At 38.7% G+C, this 24625-nt stretch overlaps 1 long non-coding RNA gene across 1 annotated transcript in view; it reads right to left on the reverse strand.

Moving 5' to 3' along the window:
- Positions 1–5955: 5955 nt before the first annotated feature.
- The window catches only part of LOC132823732 (uncharacterized), a 71125-nt gene continuing 52455 nt past the window's right edge, over positions 5956–24625 (reverse strand). Inside the window, exon 3 of the long non-coding RNA XR_009645580.1 lies at positions 5956–6265. This is a non-coding gene — a long non-coding RNA (uncharacterized LOC132823732). The remainder of the gene's footprint in view (positions 6266–24625) is intronic.

Below are 24625 nucleotides of genomic sequence, written 5' to 3' on the forward strand. Positions count from 1 at the left end.
CACCCTCTGAGTGAAAATGTTGCCTCTTGTCCCTTTTAAATCTTTCCCCTCTCACTTTAAACCTATGCCTCTAGTTTTTGACTCTCCCACCACAGGGAAAAGACGTTGATTTTATATCAAAAGACCCTATGATTTTATATACCTTTGTAAGGTCACCACTGAGTTTCATCACCATTTTGTCTTTCTGGGTAGAAAGTCTTTTTTTTTGACTGAGGGCAAGTTGCAATGAGTGTGTTGGAGGGTGAGAATAGATGATTTGTTCTCTCCATATCTTAGCAAATTTGCCACTTTCGGTGTCATGATCAACCCAATGGTGAGTATCACATTAAAAGACCAACATCCCTTGTAGCTGCATCATCTTTAACAGCCTGCAGTGCATCTGGAGGAGTGCAAGCATCTGCCCTGGATGGTGATGACTACCACGTGCAAATTGGCAACTGGCTACTCTGACAGGGATATGGACGTCCTGCATGATGGGGTGGGTGCACAGTGGAACCATCTCTCCTAGAAAGTAGATGGAGGTGGCTGTCTGGTCAGAGATTTCTATCTGGATCATGGCCCTGTCCAGGATTTAGAGGACTGGGCAGCAGTATTGAAAAAAGATCAAACACCTTCTCCATGCTGCTAGCGTAAGTACCTTTCCTGCTTTCTGCCACCTCACACTCACTCCAGCTCTGATACTGCATTCACCTCTCACAGCAAGGCTTCTGTTCTGGACACCTGCTCTGTTGCAGGCAACATCTACCCTTACTTGCTACCCTTATCCCGATCCTCCCACAACACTCACCCTACATCCCCTCCACAATGCCTCCTCATTCTCTCAGAATACCTTGCACAGTTTCCTGCATGCATCAGTACTAAAAGCCATGCCATCTATCTGTGTCTAAACCATTAGGTCCCTTTTGTCATTACATTTAGAAGACATCCCACCACTGGGCAGAATGAAGATGAAGTAATGATTGAGTGCGCACCAGAGTTCCGGATGTCAGAGGCCTTACCACTCACAAGGAGAGAATACTCATTCTGGCTGAACCACGACAGGTTCCCAGGCGGATGGAGACACATCTATGTCCTGGCAACTGAGTGAATACCATTTGAACGCTGAAGTTACAACATTCACCAGGCAGGGTGCTGAATCAGGCACTACCTCTAATATCATCTACAACACCTCTGCTATTTGTGTCTTACAGCTGCAACCGGTAAGCCAGGCACATCAGCCGAGAGGCAACCATCTCCTCTGGACTACAAAGGAAAGATAGTTCAGGCCAGGTTGCCCACTGGACTCCCACCAGCAGCAAGTCATCAGTTGGCTCAATAGGAGATGGGAGTATGGGATGCATGAAAATGGAGGACCTCACACCCATAATTATGCAGATGGGTAAAGGAGAAATGCCTAGGCCTGTGGCACTCGAAGGAGGTCTGCAGATCAGGCGCCTTCTTAGCCCACAGATTCTGGTGTCAGTGGTGAAGGACTTCATAGAGATGTTCAGATTTTCTCAGCATCCCAGATCTAACACTCCAACTTGGCACACTTCCCTTGAACTATTCTACCTGTCCCTCTTCGTTCCCACCTATTTTCTCTAACCTCCCTTCAACTATCACCATCACTCCCCACCCGCATCCACATATTGCCTTCCCAGTTATCTTCCCCACCAACACCATCTTCCTATTTATCTCTCAGCCCCTTATTCCCCCACCATATTCCTGATGAAGGGCTTATGCCCGAAATGTCGATTCTCTTGCTTCTCAGAAGCTGTCTGACCTTTTTTTTCAAATCTGATTTTCATATGTACAAAACCTTGAATGTTCAAAGTTGCACATGATAGGCAGAAAGACATTCAGAACACAATGACCGTCAGTACTGAGAAGCTGGAACAATGCAGCCAATTTAACTGCCACCATTGACAGGTTGGCAGTGACAATGCAGAGACAGGGTCAACACTCTCAGAGTCTGCTGGAGTGTTGTACATACCTATAACCCATCAGCCCAGGAATCGGTCCTCACCAAAGCCAAAGGGGCCACACACAGGTGTTTCAGCAGGGTGCATTCAGGAGATTGTAAATGTATCTAGTCCTTCCAACTTGCCTGTCCCCTTCCTCAATCCCTGGAAGTTTAGACCAGGAAGGTAACCTTTTCTCACCTTAGCCTAGCCAGCCAAAAACACCCCGGAGATCACCCATCAAATCTTCAGGGACAACATGCTGTACTACACAACTGGCGCTCTTCATCAGATACACAACAGGGGAGCTCAGTCAGGTGTAGAGAGAGAAGAGACAAAAGGTCTTGTGATAGCATGTGGAGCCCACAACTGACATTTGTGTACATGGTTTGAATTTATGATAAAAATGTTTGTTTTTGTTGTTCATATGGCTGTCTGTGTCTTTGTGTTGGGCCTAGGTCATTCATTATGCCCTGCAGCATCACTCATTTGTCATTAAGGATGCAATATGATGGGGTGCATACACCAACTGCCAATGGCATCATGTGGGTATGGTTAGCAATGTATGTACATGGCAATGGCTGTCTCTGATTTTGGCTCTGGCTTTCCAACAGAGACTCTCAGAACACAGCCAATCTCAGGCAGTTCCCCCACCGTGGAGTGCCAAGGAGATGCAACATACAGTGAGTGTTAATGTTACATAATAGCCAAGGAGTACACACCCTGTATACCTCAACCATCAACATCTCAGTTGTGCAACATCAGCATTCATTCCCTGTGAATACTGTGACCAGTTGTAGATGCAGAACCCTCACTCACACATCAGCTCACCTACTGACAGTGCAATCACAACCATCAATGTCTTAGTGCTCAAGAAGAAAATGACAGTGAGCAGTCCTCTGCCATTGGCTTTCAGCCTCAGTATTATAATGTCGCTGTGATCACCTCCCCCTAGATTCCCATTCTGCTAATTCTAGAGCTCCTGACGACATCACCCATGTTGATTGAATGTGTCTACATGACTGAATGTGAAAAGAAACAATTTCTAAGTGGTGAGAGGTTGCAGAACGCTGAAATATATGAATATATTTCAGTATATATTCTGAGTATATGAATCACAGAAGATTAATATGTAGTACAGGAAAGAATTAATAAACCTAAGAATGTTATCAGTTTTAAAAAAAAGAATGGAATACAAAAGTTATCCTTCAATCAAAAAGGACATTGGTGAGTCCATGAGACCACTGTACTGATGTACTGTATCAATCACGCTATTGGATGGAAATGTATTGGGTGAAAACCAGAGAAGATGTATTAGGCTAATGCCTAAAATGGGCAGGTTGTCCTATGAAAAAAGGTTGTACAGTTTAGGAACACATCTGAAGTTCAGAAGAGTAGGTGACTTGATTAAAATATATCAGATCCTGAGAGGTATTGACAGAATGCATGTGAAAAGAAGGTTTTCCATTGTGGAAATTCGAGAATCAGATGTCACTGTTTAAAACTAAAGGATCACGTATTTACAACGGTGATGAGGAGAATTTGTTTTCGAAGATGGTTGTGAATCTTTACAACTCTTCTTCAAAAGGAAACAGCAGCAGTCTCTGAATATTTTTAAAGCAGAGGTAAATAGATTCTTGTGAAGTGAGGGTGTGCAAGATTATTGTGGGCAGCCAGGAATGTGAAGTAATCAGGTCAGCCATGATGCTACTGAATGGCAGAGTATTTTTGCCCTGGATGCTCATGGAGCCAGCTCTAAGAATACTAGCATTCATTCAATGGCTCTCATATTTAATTTGGAGAGGGACAATAGCAAGAGTTGAATGTATCATCATATTTCACTCTAACGCAATTTGTCCAAATATATTATTATTAGAACAACTAGTCAGTTTCAAAACAGTTTTGCCTAAAGGAATGTTATTTCGAGATTTATCCTCATTATCCACAGACTTGCATACTTGTGAGGTTAGCCTCAGGTTCTTTTTCTCTCATTGATTTGTCCGGTCCGATTATGCAGTACATAAGAGCTATACCTATAATTTTTGTTATTGGCAGGAAGTGTGTGCCCCATCCCTGCGGACAAGGAGGATTAGGTAAACTTTGCTTCTGGGATATTAAACACTATTGCAACTATATCATTGACTTCCATTTTTACTGTTGGCTCTGGAAGTATATCTTTAGCCCTATTGCTCTCTTCTTGCATGTGTTATTTTTCTTACTCTCTGATGGAATATAACTTCTGATCTTGTTTGATAGAATCAACTGTTTCCATAATCATATTTGAGAACTTGCAGGCTCCTGAATGAGCTCGAGATCTCTTGTGACCCAGATCTGGTGCTTGACTGAGACCTGAAGCATTACTGTTCCATCTACTCCTGATGCCATCTGTTTGTGACCAACATTCCCAAAGGCATAACATTTTGATTGCAAGTGGAAACATTTAGAGGATTTGTAGGTATAATGATAATAGCTAAAGCTCTGATTCTGAGATGGCAAACTTGGCTGTGGTGGCCAGGTTGTTTGCTAAATTCAGTGGATTTACCTCCAAGTAAGGAGCAGTTTTTTAGCTTAAAACCCTGTCATTTCTATGGCCAAGGTCTCATTGCTAAATTTGTTCCATGTCAACTTATTTGCCATTTGGCTTCCCCCTTAATTCTTGGAACAAAAGTATCTTCTGGTTGATTTGCAAGTTCCTGCCATACACACAGTGGCAAGAGATACCGTTTGAGCTCAAGAATATAATCTGTTAGTCCCACTTGTTGACTGTTTCCTTTTACAGAATGCAACTTTCAGTTTAATTTCTAACTTAATTGTGTTGCAATAGGAATCCACACTCTCATTAATCTCAGTGTATTCCATTGTACTAGGATTTCTCAAGCAAGACTGGTTTAACGTTAAGTCAAAAGCATTCTGATCTTATTGTGGTGGTGAAGTAATTGACTTTACCAGGATTATTTTTACTCTTCTTTCACTAAATACATAACCTTCGTTTGTAATTAAACCAGTTCTTTTTGTTAGAGTTGATTCACATCCCCCTACCACCCGTCTTCCCCAGCTGTGCCATTTTTGCCTCTTGAACATGACACATATACATAAAATAATCTCTCAAATAGTCAAACATCTTTAAGAGTTCCAAAAAAATTCCATCCTCTTCTTGCAGTCATCTTTCTTGCACATTGGGTAAAGAAAAAGACTTGACTCTAAGCAGCATGTGAACACTTTTACTTACTCCTTCTGAACAGACGGGCAGCACAGAGGGTAGTATCGCAATAGCAATAGTTTTCAGAAAATACTCAGGAAGGAAAACAGTGCTTGAAAGTAATGTGAATAACTTACTTGAACAATTTGGTCAGTTTTTGGTACTTACTGGTGACTAGTAATTACAAATACATTGAAAGGGTTGATTGCTTGATTTTTCTGCTGGCTACTTTATGCTGATTGACAGAATTTGAACAAAAAGAGGTTATTTTCTTAAAAACTATGTATGTCTATATTTCATCCAATCACCAACTTTAGTCCCTCCTTTTGATATTCTGAATTGTTATACTTTTGAAAAGCATGAAGCAGATTAAAATGTTTAAAATATCAGAATTGCCACTTATTCCCATATTTTAAGGGAATATCACATATTTTAATTGTTTCGCTCACATTTCTAGGACAGTCTGTAGGAGACTGAGCTTAGAATCTTGCCTTTGCTTCTTTGTTTTTTGTTGTTGTGAACAATCGCATCAAGGATATCAGCCATCTGTGCGAGTTATGATCACCAACATTTTGGATTAGCAAAACTGGAGTAGGGGTCTTTTTGGTGGGGAAGAGTGATTTATTTTTTCATTTATCAATATTATGATTGGGAGAATAGAGGGAGATGATATTCTTGGGGTTTGAACATACAAAAATTGTATACGAACGTGGAAGATCCAAAGTTCCATTTAACTGTCTCACATAGCTGTGATAACTAATGCAGTCAAATCTCAGAGCCAAAACTTCAGTTTCCATAACTCAGAATCACCTCCAATGCTACAAAAAAAATCAAAGATTCAGCTTTTACGACATCAGTTTGTGACAGTTCCTTTCTCCATTGACCTGTATAATTTGTGAAAATCAGTAGAGTCAGAGATGTAAAGCACGGAAACAGACCCTTCGTAGCTGAGCAAATATTCCCAGTCAATTGATAATATCACTTTTAAAATGGTCACGAGCACAAAAAGGTCAACCTGCCTTCAACATTTTCTACTTCTCTGTAAGGGCAGTAGATGTTGGGTTTTGGAAGTTCAGGAGAGGAACAGAAATTTACCATTCCAAGGTTTGCTTAAGAATAACTGCATCTGAAAAAAAAAACAGGAAATGACATCATTACAGCAAACCAACCCAAGAAAACCTAAACACAAACAGAAAGTGGGTCACTCACACCAGTGCTTCACTGGAGGCTCAATCTTGATGTTACCTAGTATGGTGACAAAACATCTGAAAATGAACCTTGCAGCTCAGTGAACAACCATACATCCAGAATAACTGCATCTTCTCACAATGTGCTAGTTTACCTGATTACAATGAACAACCAATCCATTATGTATTATTTTTATTAAAGTGCATTCAGTTTATCATATCATAAGTATCAGTTTTAAAAAGCAATAAAAACATCATTCAACAATATTTTAATTATCAATTGTTAAAAATAACAACTCCGTCACAGGTTAAGTGAAGAAAGATACTGCTTTTGTATTACTAAGTCATACCCTGTATAGACCAGAAGGTTCCACTGATCTCAGCACACAAGTGAACCCAAGTTATGCTGCAGCTGGATTCATTGGCCCAGAGGTGGAAAGGAAAAACTTATCTAAGGTTTCAACTTTTGACCATTTTGAGTATTTTACTTCAGTATTTACTGTGGAAAAGGTCATGGAAGTTCTAGAATGTAGGGATATAGATGGTGACATCCTAAAAAAATGTCCACATTACAGGGAGGAAGTGCTGGATGTCTTGAAATACATAAAAGTAGATAAATTGCCAGGACTTGATCAGATGTACCCGAGAATTCTGATGGAAAGTTAGGGAAGTGATTGCTGGTCCCCTTGCTGAGATATTTGAGTCATCGATAGTCGCAAGTGAAGTGCCGGAAGATTGGAGGTTGGTTAACGTGGTGCCACTATTTCAGAAAGGTGGTAAGGACAAGCCAGAAAACTACAGGCCAGTTAGCCTGACGTCAGTTGTGGGCAAGTTGTTGGAGGGAATCAGCGGGGCAGGATGCACATGTATTTGGAAAGGCAAGGACTGATTAGGGATAGCCAACATGGCTTCTTGCATGGGAAATCATGTCTCACAAACTTGATTGAGTTTTTTGAAGAAGTAACAAAGAGTATTGATAAGGGCAGAGTGGTAGAAGTGGTCTATATGGACTTCAGAAAGCAGTAAGGTGTTCAACAAGGTTCCCACGGGAGACTGGTTAGCAAGGTTATGCCTCATGGAATATTGGGGGAACTAGCCATTTGGATACAGAACTGGCTCAAAGGCAGAAGACAGAGAGTTGTTTTTCAGATTGGAGGTCTGTGACCAGTGGAGTGTCACAAGGATCGATGCTGGGTCCACTATTTTTCATCATTTATATAAATGATTTGGATGTGTGCATAAGAGGTACAGTTAGTAAGGTTGCAGATGACACCAAAATTGGAGGCGTAGTGGACAGCAAAGAAAGTTACCTCACATTACAATGGGATCTTGATCAGATGGGCCAATGGGCTGAGGAGTGGCAGATAGAATTTAATTTAGATAAATGTGAGGTGCTGCATTTTGGGAAAGCAAATCTTAGCAGGACTTATATACTTATTGGGAATGTCCTAGGGAATGTTGCTGAACAAAAAGTTCTTGGAGTGCAGGTTCATAGTTCCTTGAAAGCAGAGTTGCAGGTAGATAGGATAGTGAAGACGACATTTGGTATGCTTTCCTTTATTGGCCAGAGTATTGAGTACAGAAGTTTTGAGGTCGTGTTGCAGCTGTACAGGACATTTGTTAGGCCACTGTTGGAATATTTTGTGCAATTCTGGTCTCCTTCCTATTGGAAGGATATTGTGAAACTTGACAGAGTTAGAAACGATTTACAAGGATGTTGCCAGGGTTGGAGGATTTGAAAAATAGGGACAGGTTGAATAGACTGGGGCTGTTTTCCCTGGAGCATCAGAGGCTGAGAGGTGATCCTACAGAGGTTTATAAAGTCATGAGGGCCATGGATAGAATAGGGGAAGGGGAAGTCTAGAACTAGGAGGGCATAGATTTAAGGTGACAGGGGAAAGGTAAAAAAAGAGACCTAACAGGCAACAAATGAGCTGCCAGTGGAAATGGTGGAGGCTAGTACAATTGCAACACTTAAAAGGCATCTGGATGGGTATATGAATAGGAAGGGTTTGGAGGGATATGGGCCCAGTGCTGGCAGGTGGGACTAGATTGGGTCAGCATGGATGAGTTGGGGTGAAGGGTCTGTTTCCGTGCTGTACATTTCTGTGACTCTAAATAGTTCACTGACATATACTGCCGTGTCCTAAAAATGAATCATGACCCCTTGAAAAGTATGATTTCGTATCCTCAGAAAAAAAATTGACAGAAATGCAAAGAAAAATGTGAAAAAAAGCATTTTCTGTCAAGAAATACACAACAGTACAGTGCCTCAAACTAATGTTTGTAATCTTATACAATTTTTTAATTAAGTGCCACCACATTACATGGCCTTACATTTGTAATTGTGATTTCATTTATAGTCAGCAGAGTATCAAAGGGCAACAGTGTTATAATTCAATGCAGACATTGTAAAAAGTCTGATGTACTGAATGTGACAATGCTTTAGAAGAAGTTAGCATAAATGAGAGTGAAAGATTAGGCTGATGTCAGAAAGCTGAACCATACGCCCCAATTATGGGGAATCGCCTTCAAAAAAAAAACCTGACAAATGTTAGGTCAAATGAAACGTTGTCTAATTAACTAACATATACAAGACTTCAAAGCCAAATATTTTGATGCTGCTTTGTGACCAACTTAAGTAAAAGCCTGTGAATTATCAGTCAACACAAACTTTCAATCTCAGCTGACTGCTACAAGGTTATATGGTTTCATTTCCATGCATTTATCCTCTCACTGAACTGTGTACAATTTACAGAGAAGGCTGACATGGTAAACAGTTTCACACAATGAGGTGTGAAGACTGATAGAACTGTATTCAATGATTCTGAATTCCCCTGATGAGCTGCCAGAAATCATTATGAATGGACCAGCTGATGGGTTGATGACTGATAAAAGCAAAACAAACAGCATTGGTAATTTGAGAAAATATATGCTGCCATGACAACTGAAAGCACTTTGTGACAGTTTCTTAGATTGGAATTTTTCTAAAAAAAATTCACTATTCATGCAGTTTTCAGATATCTCATAAGAATATAATTATAACTATCTATAAAATTACCTTGGGGGAAATCAGCTTACCTAAGGTATTTTTCAAACCAATATTAAAGTCATGTATTTTCTCCCAAAATCTGCACAAGAAATTCACTTTAGATCAAACAATATGAAAAGATGATAAATCTGTGGTTTATTTAATATCTGTATTATTACACACTTGGAATCCAGATTATGTCCCAATATTTGTCACAGTAGACCAAAAGGGGCAGATTTTCATGAAATAAAATGATATACCAAATTTTGCAATCAAGATTAAACCCATGCAAACCATAATGAGAATATTGCTCAATTTATTTATACATTTCTAAAATATATCACCATGTTCTAGCTTAATTTGCCATGTTTTCACTACTCAAAATAGAATATTTGCAAATTTGATATCAAAGCATTTGATTAAATCTTATTTGAAGTGAAACTCCTCAAAAATATATCATGTCTTCTAGTTGATTTCTCATTACTGTATAAATATGTTCAAGTTCAATGTCTGTTTCGATTTTGTAATGGTTGCTTTTATAAATTAAAATTGAATTAAAATGATTTGAATAACTTAGAGAAACCTGTTCAAATGTTACCACACACGAAGAGAATATATTTGTAATACTATATTTTATATCAGTTGGATTTCTCTGTTTAGTTCAAGCTTTGTGGCGAATGATGCCCCAGAAGCTCTGTTGTTCATATCAAACAGTTAAGTATGGTGATATTTTTAGATAAAACAACTCAATTCAGTTTGGTTGGATGGAAAACAGAAAACTGAGATAGTTCTGTAATTGTGCTTTAACTGCATCTAAAAGACATATTGTGTCCAAACCAAATACTGATCCATAGTTAATTTAGTGAAGGAATCCCTCAGGGTGTTCAGCCATCCACCACTACAGCTCATTAGAGCCCAATATCCGACTTTTCATGTTGTACCAGTGGAAGCACTTATGCTCAAAATGTAATTAAACTTAAAACAAACAAGATCTTTTTGACGTCTATGTTTTTACTGACAACAGCATGAACTGATGTCATGTTAGTTGGTGAGAGCTTCATGTTTCGGCCACTTAAGGCAAGACATTTGGCCAACTGTTCATCCTATTTGCAATTAGAAATCTCAGTACTTTTGGTAATGCATTACATTTGGGAATTAAACATGCAGATCTCTTACCAACAAATAATGTGGTAAAGCTTGCTATCCAATGAAATCTTTTATTGAAATAGCCTAGACTGTTTCCCTTGTCACAGCTGTCATTACAGCCATTTGCATTTACAGTAAATCCCTTTCATTACTGAAATAGAAATTTGTGTCTTAGTGCTGCTACATTACTAATGCTAAATATTTAATTCCCCAGAGTACCAATTATGGTCGAGTACTGGCAACACTGATTCGAGCTTTTAATAACAATTTACTGCAATATGACCATTTTCAATTAATTAAACTGTGTACGAGAAACCTGTCGTCATTTTGGCCTTCAGGACCCTACTAATTTATGCTGGATAAAACAGTTTCAAATCAACCGTTACTATATTGCACTCTCTTGTATTTAAGTACATTTGTTTTGAAGTAGAAACAAAAGTAGAGAAAGGACGTTTCAGAAAAGCACGACCAAAAATTAATTTGCATATTTGCAACTTTCCTTGTTCTGATTACCACACAAAAGAATTAAAAATAAAATTATTTCCAAATTAAATGTCAATAAGATCCAAATAAAAATGTAATTGTGAAAATATTACAACATAAGTAGTTCCATTTGAGTTATCAGGAAAAAAATCAACCAGTTGCACAGATCTTAGGAGTGAAATAATAATCAACTTGTATAAATTTGAAATCAGTAAGGGGCAAACCAGGTGTTTGGTTTAATCATAATAAACACCTGTGAAGGCCAGCCTGCTGTACAGTTTTGAAATGCTACCTTTCAACACAATTTTGATAAATACTTTAAAAAGAACAATTCTTAACATTAATCGTACTAAATTACAACATGCACTCAATATTCAAATAGCCACTATATCAGTTTGTACCCTATAAAGCATTGCAACATATCAGTATGCTAAATGGAGTCTGTGGTGATTAGTACGAATGCATGAGATATCACAACTATGGCAAAGTCCCTTCATCACATTAAAGGCACACTTCATCAAGTGCTGTGACATTAACACCTTGATAAATAGCATAGTGCTAGAACTTACTTAGCAGCTCAAAACTAAGCATTCATGATCTGCCATGAGCCATTAGACAAGAAGCTGAAAGAACGCAGTAAGCCAGGCAGCATTAGGAGGTAGTGAAGTCAATGTTTCGGGTGTAAACCTGCTTCAGGACTGGCAGAGAACTTCTTCAAAGTGGGCATCATTTGAAGAAACTTCGCAGTGGAATAAATTTCTTAGAGACAAAAATAAATTGCAGATGCTGGAATCCAAAGTAGACAGGCAGGAGGCTGGAAGAACACAGCAAGACAGGCAGGATCAGGACTTACAGAAGTCACGCTTCGGGTGTAACCCTTCTTCAGGGCTTGTTACAGTCCTGAAGAAGGGGTACACCCAAAACTTCGACTTCGCTACATTCTGATGCAACCTGGCTTGCTGTGTTCTTCCAACCTCCTGCCTGTCTACTTTGGATTCTGCAATTTTTTTTTGTCTCTAACATGAGCCATTAGGAGAGGAATTGTATTCAACCACAATTTTAACCTCAAGGTCCAGCGTATGCTTCACTCTTTATGGTTGTTTTATCTTGCGCTTTAAACTAAAATTGCAACGTGCAGTTCTGAGGAAGAATCACCGAATCCGAAATGTTAACTCTGATTTCTCTTGACAGATGCTACCAGTTTTAATGGTAAGGTCCTAGGGAGTGTTGCTGAACAAAGAGACCTTGGAAAGTAGGTTCATAGTTCCTTGAAAGTAAGTTGCAGGTAGATTGGAGAGTGAAGAAAGCATTTGGTATGCTTTCTTTAATTGTTCAGAGCATTGAGTATAGAATTTGGGAGGTCAGGTTACAGCTACGCAGGACATTGGTTAAGCCACTTTTGGAATATTACGTGCAATTCTGATCTCCTTCCTATCGGAAGGATGTTGTGGAACTTGAAAGGGTTCAGAAAAGATTTACAAGGATGTTCCCAGGGTTGGAGGGTTTGAGCTATAGGGAGAGGCTGAATGGACTGGGGCTGTTTTCCCTGGTGCATTGGATGCTGAGTAATGACCGTAAAGAGGATAATGAAATCATGAGGGGCATGGATAGGATAAATACACAAAGCCTTTTTCCTGGGGTGGGGGAATCCAGAACTAAAGGGCATAGGTTCAGAGCGAGAGGGGAAAGAAATAAAAGGGACGTAAGGGGCAACCTTTTCAGGTACAGGGTAGTGCCTGTATGGAAATTGGTGGAGGCTGGTACAATTGCAGCATTTAAAACATCTAGATGAATATATGAAACAGACCCTTCGGTCCAACTCGTCCATGCCAACCAGATATCCTAACCTAATTTAGTTTCCATGCTGTATATCTCTTGGACTCTATGACCTGCTGAGCTTTTCTGTTTTTTGCAACATGCAGGTTGGATATTTTCTGGACTTTGCGCTTTGGGTGCTTGCACATAGACTGACCATGAGATAGCTGGTTCCTTGTCACAAAGTAAGTCTCTTCAACTATTTGTGTCCTGTCACACTCTTTATTTACATCTATACATGGTATGTCATCAAATACAGCTCTCCAGTGCAGTGTCTAAGACCACCTTCATCACATGCTCATTCTAGACTGTTCTTGTTTACTGATGTTGGGAATCATATGATCTGCTACATCATGATTTACACAAATCTTGTAGAAAATAACACAATGGTCCAGTAGGACAATAGCAACAATACTTTAAGCGTTAGTTAGCTCAGGAAGCTGGATGGCTGCACAATGATGCAAACAGTGAGAGTTCAATTCTTGCACGAATTGAAGTTACCATAATGGACTTTCCTTTTCAACCTCTCCCCTCACCCGAGGCCTGGTGACCCTCTGGTTAAAAAATCACCACCAGTCATCTCTCTCTAATTATGAGAGCAGCCCTATAGTGACTTTTTACTATCTTCCCAGGTTCTTCTCAACTGGTCTACAGTATTCCAGTAGCTTACTTTTACTGATTTACGTAGTCTTTGTAATCATTAACATCACTATTACCCATTTCATTGTGATCACCATTTGCAGCATCTTCTAGCCACTGAAGTCCAAAAATAAGTCAGCATGATCTGGAACTCTGACTAGACATCCCAATCTGGCTTGTTTGAGTTCAACATGAGGATGATGGTGTTTCACCATGCCTGGAAATGTTGTTCCACTCTGTACATTATCTGATTTATTGTACGTATGGCTCCCCATATTCTGTGAAATTTACTCAGTCTCACTTCCTGCCTAGAATTGGACAACCTCTGTTGATTTTTGCTGTGAAAATTTTCTCACTTGTTTTTTTTACTTTCTCACGGTCTTGTGAGGCTTTGCTTCTGATTGTTTGTGAATGCAGGTCTGTTATTGGCCTTGTTCAAAAGTTTTTATGGGTTGAGTAAGACTGGCTCAGTAGGGATAAACATTTTGTGCAAGGAATACTGTAATCCTTTACACAATTGGTGTTCGCGATTCACTGATGGTTCCTGTCTTCTTTTTTACTGTTTGAGTATTGTCATTTCCAAGAGCATATGTTCTGTAATAGCCTTAACAAGTCCCGACTCTCTGGCCATGTTTCCTTTCTTTAAAATCCATATAACAAGTAGTTTCCTGTTTCCCTGCCAGGATTCGAAGTATTGCTCTTTGGAAATGATTTTGTACAGAGGAGACCCAAATGGTTCAGAGGTGAAGCAGGACCACCCAAATGATATAATGAATGCAGTCACCAATCTAGACTATTGGCCTACATGTAAATGCTGAAAACACAGATTATGCCTTGCCCATTCTATAAGTAAATTGTGTGGGGGTGGGGGTGGCCTCATCAAATGCTTTAAGTAATGCATCATACACCGTTGTACTTTCTTCCAAGCTTTGGCTTACATCATCAGTTCCTACACCTAATGCACAGAAAAATGTGCTGACTCGATGGCACGACTCCTTTGGATCCAAATCTGAATCCATTCTGCAGTGCTACATTTGCCACTTCCAGCTCTCCCATTCCTGGCCTCAGTTTGAGGTGTCAACATTATTAAGTAGTTGAAGTAATGACAAAGAATTCACTGCCATCCCTATGGACTTGTGTCTGACTGGCCTCACTAAATACTTGGCTTTTTCTTTCTTGAAGTATTCTAATTCTGCCCTCGCCAGGGTATTATTACTTCATAGCTCATCTTCAAAGTCTTCAAAGGTTCTTTTATCCTTCAATATCTTCCACTCTGTACAGGTCGTTCTACTATAATGTGTCAGCTGTGTTCCTCTATGACCTCGTGCTATAGAAAACCGCAATAGAAAATTGCACTGTAGAAGCTTGCGAATAGAAATTTGATATATCTGTTCAGTAGAAAGTTCACGTTATCCAAACAACGTCCACAGTTAGTCAATCATGTTATAGTCAATTCAAGCTGACAAAATGTGCACTACAGCAGAATGCTCTGTATTCCCATTATCAAAGTTTTTTTCCCCACCATGAAACCATGCTTAATCTTGTGTTTTAAGCCAATACTATTACCTGCACAATGAGATACTGGTCTGGAATATTTGTGGGATACAGGCAGAATAATAATTGAGAAGACAGAGGAGTTGTGGTGGGGGGGGGAAAGAGTCAATGCACTCTGGGAGAGAAAAGTGTAATGTGGAAGGGTCACTTTGACTAAGAGGCTAGGTTTCTGTAAATAGTGTCTGCAGTATCCCTCCATCCTCATTCAAACAGCAAGGGCACAAAGGATACTAAAACAGCTACCACAATACCCACAGTAAGCAGAGTATTCACTTTGTGAGGGGACCTTGCTTTTGTGTCATGGAAGGATTCTCAAAGAGTAATAGCATTAAACAGACCCCCCCCAACATGGTCCAGGCAAAAGACACAAGACCACAAAATACTCTGTGTAACCTTACACACTGACCTGGTCTCAAAATCAAAAATCCTGGCCTCAAACATTCTTGCGCATGTCTCAACAGCACAAATCAGTCCTACTAAAGGTGTGCGGCACAGGCAGCCGGTTATGACCTGGAAAGATTCACCCCAGCAGCAAAAGTAGCAATCACCTTCCAAGGTCCACAGCCCACACATAATGTAAGAGCTACTCGCCAAGGATGACTAGGTTCTGCACATTCATTTGTGTCATTGGAAACAAAACTGACATTTACACAGCCTTATATTGAAAAGTGAACACATCTTAATAGCTGAGATCATGCATTTACAATGTAACATCATCCATGCCACTTTTCTGCCCTCCGGAGGTCTTCTATTCATTATTCCTCTCAATGAATCCAAGTATAGTCTGAGGCTGTACAACTGATGTGAAGGAATTCTGCCCCAAATTGGAGCCGGCTGACCTGGCGTTTTGGTCAGGCAACTGCAGGGGTGTTTGTGTCTAGAGGGCTCAGACGTACTTAGGGTGTCCTGTCAGATGCAGGATCACCCACCTCAACTTATATCCCACAGGGGTGAGGATATCAGGCAGACTGGAGAAAAAAGCTGGCTACCTCCTGAGTATCCTGACAGGAAGCTTCTCAGGGGGTCTGTACATTGTTCCTTCTCCAGTTGGGTGCCTATTAATTCGTATTTTTCAGTCTGCTTAAGGGGGATTTGGAGAGAGGTCAAGGTCCATCATCTCCTTGTCTCCTTGCTATTGGTGCTAAGCACAAACGGTTAAAATTATGGAGTGCATATCTGAGCATAGATCCAGCAGACACCAAGTACTCCATGGCAGCTGCCAACCTGTAAAGACGACAACTGGATGTTTGTATGCCAGAGGAAGTACTGTCAAACCAGTGCTGGTGAAGCCCTCCAACCATTAAGGCAGGTTGCTCAGTGCCTCTGACAAACCTGCCTACTCCAACGTCTGCTTGCCCACTTGCATGAAGTTGTTGTTTGCTGATACCATGGGGGTCCATTCATGCCTGGAGCTGAGCAGATGCCCCTGAGTGCCAGCAACCTGGAGCATTTCACCTCGACCAGCTCTGGAGACGTGGCAGTCCTGTGCTCATCAGCATGGGCTCCTGACTCTAATCTAGAAAAAAAAACCTACTGAAGCATCTGATTTTTTCGTCAGAAGTGGAGAGGTCTTGCAGAATCATCCACTTGACAATGGAACAATACAGGTAGAGATAAATTGTGTGTGAGGTGGCAGTGTGAAGATGGTGGCATTTATTATGACAGAGCTGAAAATGTGTTGCTGGAAAAGCGCAGCAGGTCAAGCAGCAACCAAGGAGCAGGAGAATCGATGTTTCGGGCATGAGCCCTTCTTCAGGAATTTCAGCAACACATTTTCAGCTCTGATCTCCAGCCTCTGCAGTTCTCACTTTCTCCTTTATTATGACATTGACCTTCTTGCAGCATTGCTGAACTTTTCACTGGACCATAGAAATGGACTGGCATGGAAGGCAAGCTTGGATCAGACTGGGAGGTCCTAACAGCATAGTCTCCAATAACAGTACTGAGAGGAGAGAATGGCCATCGTCTGCACCATCCCATGCACCAGGACCTCCAGGTCTCTGTAAGTCAAGTTGCCACTTGTCTCTTTCCATCACCTCCAGGGCAAATCTTCAAACAAAGGAATGTTCTAAAGGTCATACTGGACTCAAAATATTTAACTCTGTTTCTCTTTCCACAGCCCTGTTGCCAGACCTGCTGAGTTTCTTCAGTGTTCCCTGTATTTGTTTTAGATTTTCAGAATTCACAGTGTTTTATTTTTATTTGAATTTTTAATTCACTACTGCTTCTCTTCCAGGTATGCCAACATAGAAAAAGTTCTGCTCTTCTCTTAGAGATGATTTTTATTTGAACATTTCAGCTTGTTTACTTTCATTGCTTTCTATCTCCCTTCCAGTGTTAAATAAAGTGTTTGCCAAAAGTCACTTTCACAGTGGACAGCTCTTAAGAAGTCATACTGAACTTGAGAAATTAACTCTGCTTGTCTCTCCACAGATGCTGACAAATTTGAGTTTTTCCAGCATTTTGTGTTTGTGACCCATAGTAAGGGTTTCTTTTAGATTAACTGTACAATTTTCAGTGTTGCTTTTGTTGTCTATCCACAATACTATAAAACACAGCAAAAAAAAAGCTACCTATACATTTCTTGATGGAAATCAATAAAATTATCATCTCTAAAACATCAACAATTGCAAAACATACAGTATAGTGTGGAGGTTATTTTTATATTTGAATGTAATGATTTTGAAACTTGTTCCTTCCATTGAAATATCAAGTAATACCCTGCAATACTATTATAATTCTAATCTTCTATTTTCAACAAACAACCTCTTTTCACCATAAAATTAATTAGAAAGGAAGGTGTTATGGTAAGGACAGAGTTAATTTAACTAAAAAATGTCACAATCCTTTAAATAGAAATGATCTGTCTGTAACTAATAAAAAGGTACCATAATTGGATAAATAATTAGATGACTTTCTTCCTGATAACACTTCCTTCACATGCTTTAAATGATCTAGTTAGTAGAGTCCATATTACTTTTCTCATTAACATTTGAAAGGTTTCAAATGCAAATGTGCTCAATAGAATAATTACTGGACCTACACATTTATCCAAACATGACTTTCTTGGGTGAAGAAATCACAGCTGGCTGATTGGTTGACAGTATACAATCATTGCAAGTACAGATCAGAAGGTTTTGACATACTGTCCTTTAGGAATTCTCTGCTATGAAGGATGAGAAACACATAGTTCAAACTTTTTCCAGACAAGAAAAAAATTTACAATGACTATTTTAACTCAGAATAAACATCTATAATTAGATTTTCTACACTGCTGATTCAACCTATTAGATCTATCCAACTGTTCACCTCCCTATTAATACTTTAGAAAAAAATACAAAATCATATTTGTTGGAAATACTTAAAAATCAACATTTTCCCCAGGTCAAAAAACTATTTTAATCTGGCTTTGTATGTCAATATAAAATATTGTTCTTTACAATTCTAACACTCCTTTTCATGGCTGGTCAGGTTTAAAACTAATCAGGAATCTGACAAATCTTTCCTTGAGTGAATTTGCTCATGTTTTCTCAACTGGCTCTTTCCAAAATATTGAGAAATAGCATAGATTCTCATGTCTGTGAATTCTTGTAGCACTGCTGAAAGACAAGGAAATAGAAGCTAAGTCACCTAATGCTAGGCCATGAAAAGCAAACTCTTGGTAAAGTAATTACACGCAACACTGCTCCACAACTGATTTGTCAGAATTGCCTGTTAAAACTATACTTACTTACGTAAATATGTTTAAACTCAACACAATTTGTAAGAATACTTCATAATTCCACTTTTTTGTTAGGGGGAGGTGGATGGTGGGGGTCTGTTACTTGTTTTTTTTTCCCCTCTCTTAGTTGAAATCATTTGCATTAGCCAACTTGTAAATGACTCTTGCAGTTATTCGATGATTTCCTTAATATGTCTATAAATATATGTCGACAAGTGCCACTAAAACTACATCAATTTCCCCTTCATGTTCTCAGCGAACCTTGCCTTCAATGACATACATTAAACTACACTACTTTTTTGAACACAGATGTTTTGATACATGAACAGCAAGCAATTACAAATAAATCTGATCATGATACCATGAAGTCTAATTACATCAACTATTCAAGTCAAAAAAGCCAAAACATTAAACCCATTGCAAACTTATACAATTGTATGCCATTTAACTATATTTCACAGGACAAATATGAAGGAAGTAATTTAATTGGAAAAACAATGAAATGAGTAAATTACATTGCATTAGACATGCATACACGTGTGGGTGTAAACCAAATAAACATATTTCCTGTGATATTAATGGATATTTAATTTCTTAGATAAAGGATGCTTACTGCTATTGAAAATTTGCGAGTGATCAAACTATAGGCAATTTGGTTGAACTAGGCCAAAATCAAACTTTGCCTCAGTGCTTTTGAAAATCAACACCATTCAAATATTTTGAAATTCCCGAAATTCAATATTCAGTCTTGGCCCCATTCCCTACTGAATTTAATGGTCCAGCATACTGCCCAAGACCATTACCACCATGCCAGGAGATCAACACTGATTCAGTGGAAACTGCAAGTGGGCTTGCCAGGAGCAGCACCAGGCATACCTAAAACAAAGTGTCAATTACCAAACAGGACTACTTGCATGTCAAAGCATGAGCAACAAGTGATTGACAACCCATGTGATCCCACAGTCAGTTATAGAGAACAGGTCTTCAGCCAGAATGTTGTCAGATCCTAAATCTATTTTTTTTTATCTGCAGCACACTCAACTGGTGTTTGATGCCACATTGGGTATTTCATTTTGTTGAAGACTGGTATCAGTGCTGATGGCAATGCCAGGATAAGTTTTAGAAAGATCATTTAGTCAATCTACTCTTTTATACTCATGCACTGGGTACCATCATCAATATGTGCAGAGGTGTTAATGATGTCGTATTTACCTGCTTAACTGTTTATCAACTTTCATGACTGGATGTGGCCAAAAGCACTGTGGTTGAATCATTCTGCTCTGTGTATTATAGTGCTGATTTTTCAGGTTAGCAGTATGTAGGTTACCTATTTTCAGGTTGTTCGGTTGCTGTTGGCATAAACTATCTGTGATCTTAAAAGGTCAATTAAATAACGATGCTATCAGAAGCTGGGAAAACTGATCAACCTCAGAGCTGGAGACTGGGGCAAACAGGTGCAAAGTTTTGGAGATCGGAGAATGGAAAAATAAAATAATTACAAAACTAGAGGTCAAAATTGATCCAAATGCACGGTCTTTTAGGCAAAATTATGCGTAAGAGATATAGATTATTCATCGTTACAAATAATAGTTTAACATTTACACCTATCTGATCAATATTCTTTGACACATTTTTGGATCCTTTTACTGTAGTCAGAGAATGCAATATCAGTAGGAAACCTTGGACACAGTTCCATCAGAGGTTTTATAATCTCTTATAGAGAACTAAGAACGATTGACCATCTCACACTGGATAACAGTCCTGCCCAAAACCACCTAAAGAACTAAAAAGAGAAGATGTTTGTTATACTTACAAGTATTAGAGGTAGTCTGTCAGTATTAAAAAACAATGTTTCTGTCTCTGATTTGCCCAATGTGGAACCAGGAATACGTCATGAATAGTCAATTTATCAGAAAGATCATGCCAAAGACAAGTAAGACTTAATTGTTATTTGTTAAACCTTGCTTGTTATGACCTAAATACCCTAGGATTCAAATGTTGAACTTAAATATGGGCAGCCTTTGACTTGATTTTCAAATGTACTAAAACATAAATGCTCTGAATAACAACTTATAAACAGATTTGTACACAAATATTCTGTTATTTACTCATAATATGGTCATAATTTGGTCTGACTGAATTCTCAATTTCTGTTGTCGATATTAATCTTCTGTTTATGAAAATAACGTTATACATTGCTTAACCCAACTGCAAATAATATAAAAACAAACAACTGCGAATGCTGAAAATCTGAAATACAAAACAGAAAGTGCTGGAGAAACTTTAAAGGGTCACTGGATGCCAGACATTAATTTTGCTTCTCTACATAGGTGCTGCCAGACCTGCTTAGTATCTCCAGCACCTGATGATGAGACAGCTTGAAAGATATTCAAACAGTATACATGCAAAGGCTGAGGAAATAGTGCTAAAAGAAATTAATGGAAAGAATTTGATTGAAAACTTCTTAAGAAAATTGAAATGAGAATGTTAGACAGACAAATCCAAGTACCAAATCAAATTTCATGGATCTATTATGATAGTCTGATACAGGTAGTTTTCCCCTAACACCATAGTTGCATTCCAGCGAAACCTTGCTTAATAGAAAATCGCTTAATGGGAAATAATGGGGCCTATGGGAAAAGTGGGATTGGGGCAGACCAGCAAAATATATCACTCACAATCACTCAAACATCACTCAAAAGTCTAACAGAAAGTACAGAATAGCCTGAATGAAGGTTGAAATCATATTTATTAATAAACAAAACTAAATTTAACATAGTACATTTTAAAAAAGTAAGAAAGCTTCCCTCTATCCAGTATCTCTCACATTGGTGCATGTGCAAAATGGCACAAAGACTGGCACTGACCTCACATATGTGCAGAATGGCATGGAGACTTCAGCTTGGACATCAGCACACGCACAGAACAAAGCACGTGAACTGATCCTCGCTGCAATTGCGCTATTGCCAATGAGAGGTAAGCATTCTCAAAAATACCAACCCTAATTCTTCAGCGACATTGTAGCCAAATTGCGCTGCTGAAATGGACATTATCCCAGAACTACTTATACCTACTAAATCAACCTGTATATTTTTTTTAAAAAGTACAATTCAGATTTCCTCATTATACTCTTGAGCTCTAACAAAGAAGGTAAGTCAAGCGTGCTACACATTGGAATAATGGTGCAGATTTTGCTGATGGAATGATGGCAAAACTATTAGCATTTTATCTCATTATTCCACAAACTAACAGACATTTCCACAGCGTGTGCATGCGCATTTGACCATTGGAATCCAGAAGTTGCCAAATGTGATTCTGTACTCCCCAATGGCATGCTCTGATAAAGTCCCCTAAGATTGTAATAAAGTGGCAAGTACTAAAATGACAAAAATCTGCACTTTTATGCAATTAGGTTAGATTAATTAGATTTAGATTACTTACAGTGTGGAAACAGGCCCTTCAGCCCATCAAGTCCACACTGACCCTCCGAAGAGCAACCACCCCAGACCCATTCACCTACATTGACCCCTTCACCTAACACTACGGGCAATTTAGCATGGCCAATTGACCTAAACCTACCCTGCACATTTTTGCACTGTGGGAGGAAACCGAGGCATCCAGAGGAAACCCACGCAGACACTGGGAGAATGTGCAAACTCCACACAGACAGTTGCCTGAGGCAGGAATTGAACCTGGGTCTCTGGTGTGAGGCAGCAGTGCTAACCACTGTGCCACTGTGATGCCCACAAATTATTCTTGCTGTAAAATGCTTGAAAATGTTACACCTTCTTGAATGAGGTGTAACCGGGTTAGTAAAAGGTATTAACTTCATAATTACAAATCTACAGCCTCACTGTCTCTGAAAAAACTGAATTAAAAAGAAATTACAATAAAGACAATTTCAATTTTTTTTAAAATTAAAAGATTAGTTTCCCGTGCTAATTCTCTTTGCTTCAATCTTTCATTTTCAAATTTTAATCTAAAAATGAAAAATTAAGTACAATTTACTTCCTAGTTTCTGCCGACAGAGAATTATTCAATATGATTAGAATGCTAACCCTGTTTAATGTTACTATTGCTGGCAATCTCTAGACTTGGCACAAAATTGAAATTGGCAGTAAATTTAAATCTTTGCTGGCAGCTTTCTTTTGGTCAGTTACTGCACAGCTGACCATAAAATTTGGGCCAATCCTTATCTTCCCACAAAGTTAAGCATGTGTAGAGCAGACTTGCAGATAAAGAAATGAATGAAAAGTTAACACCTTAAAGAAAAGTAGAATTAATATTCTGTGCAAAACAGAAGTGAGTTTATGAACTCAAACACAAAGTAGAGTAACAAAATCAACCAGAACACAAAGTGTATTATATAAAATCATACACAACATTAATCAAAAACTCTTAATTTTCACAAGCTGCACATTTACGAAACAATTTTTTTTCTTCCATTGTGTGTTTTCATAAAATTATTAAAAATGAATAGAGTTCACCTAATTGCAGGGGTACAGACAAAAATCACAGCTCCATCACTCCTGCCTCAGGTCTCACTCTCCAACCCCAATCAAGCACAGTAGAGCCTCGTGGAGCTCCAAACCCCCATTGGACTCTGATGCTTCCCCATGTTCCAGGTCCAGATTGATTGTGAATAGTCTGTAAAACCACGGGCTGATGGACCAAAAAGAATACGAAGTATGGAACAGGAACATCATAGCAGACTGAAATAAAAGGTAGCAGTATTTTATTGAAGAAATTTAATACAAAAGTATACATATTTGGAAGTATAGTGAGAAGGACACATTCCTTAGAGACACGAGATTATGAATTCAAGTACTTCTCCAGAGAACTGAGCTCAAAATATGGAAAACTAAAAACATGCTACATTGTCAGTGAACCACTTTGTGGATGAAACATTAAACTGAGGTCATATAATTGTTTTAAGGCAGACATAAAATATCCCATGGCACTATTGTGAAGAGCAGAAGGGAAACCAACACACCCCACACACAGAAGATCAGTTAAATCCTCGATCAACATCAGTAAACCATTCACTTGTGGACGTTTATTGCTCACAAATTGACTGTCATGCTTCCTGTATTTCATTTCAACAAATACTCTACTTCATAAAGTATTTATTTCATTAAAATGTAAATTGCCTCGAGATGTCCTACCTGAGATCATGGAAATAAAATAAATGCAAGCCTTTACTTATTTCATACAAATTTGCAAATAAAAAGATTAAGATGTTGTAACCATATACAGTTTCAGCAATTTATCATATCTACTAGAACTCAATCACAAGTTTCAACATCAATAGTTTTTCTACATATGCCAATTTAGAAGATGGAAATGAAATCTAGTATAATATAGAACTTAAGAAGATTCCAGAGGTATGTTGTAGTAATGATTTCTCCTCAAAAGATGGCAAGTCTAACTTAAGTTATTTGAAATATCTAATGGTAATCTTTTGAGTCAAGGATGATTGGTTATTGCAGATAGTTGGATGGAATTGAAACACAGATGATAAAGAAACTCAGCAGGTCAGATAGCATCTGTGGAGAGTGAAACAGAGTTAACTCTGCTTAAGAACTGAAATAACAGGTAGAAATGAAATGCTGGTGTTGGCTGTGAATTCACAAACAGCTCCTAAGCACCTTGCATGCTTTCCCACAATCAGGAAATCAATTCTCAGATCACACAGATGGTGGCAGATTATTTACTCTAGCAACTTCAAATGAATTAGAATCTATAGCAATTGAGATAGGTTGTGAAACCAAAGTTAAAATCTTAAAGCTGCAAAAAATATTAAAAATTCAATTGCTTAAACTAAAATATCAAAAGATATAATGAGTCAAGAGATTAAGTTCAAGAAACCAAGAGACTGTGCCAAACATCACGGGAGCAAAGTGAAAGACA

This window comes from Hemiscyllium ocellatum, chromosome 17 (genome assembly GCF_020745735.1).
Source record: "Hemiscyllium ocellatum isolate sHemOce1 chromosome 17, sHemOce1.pat.X.cur, whole genome shotgun sequence".
Taxonomy (NCBI): domain Eukaryota; kingdom Metazoa; phylum Chordata; class Chondrichthyes; order Orectolobiformes; family Hemiscylliidae; genus Hemiscyllium; species Hemiscyllium ocellatum.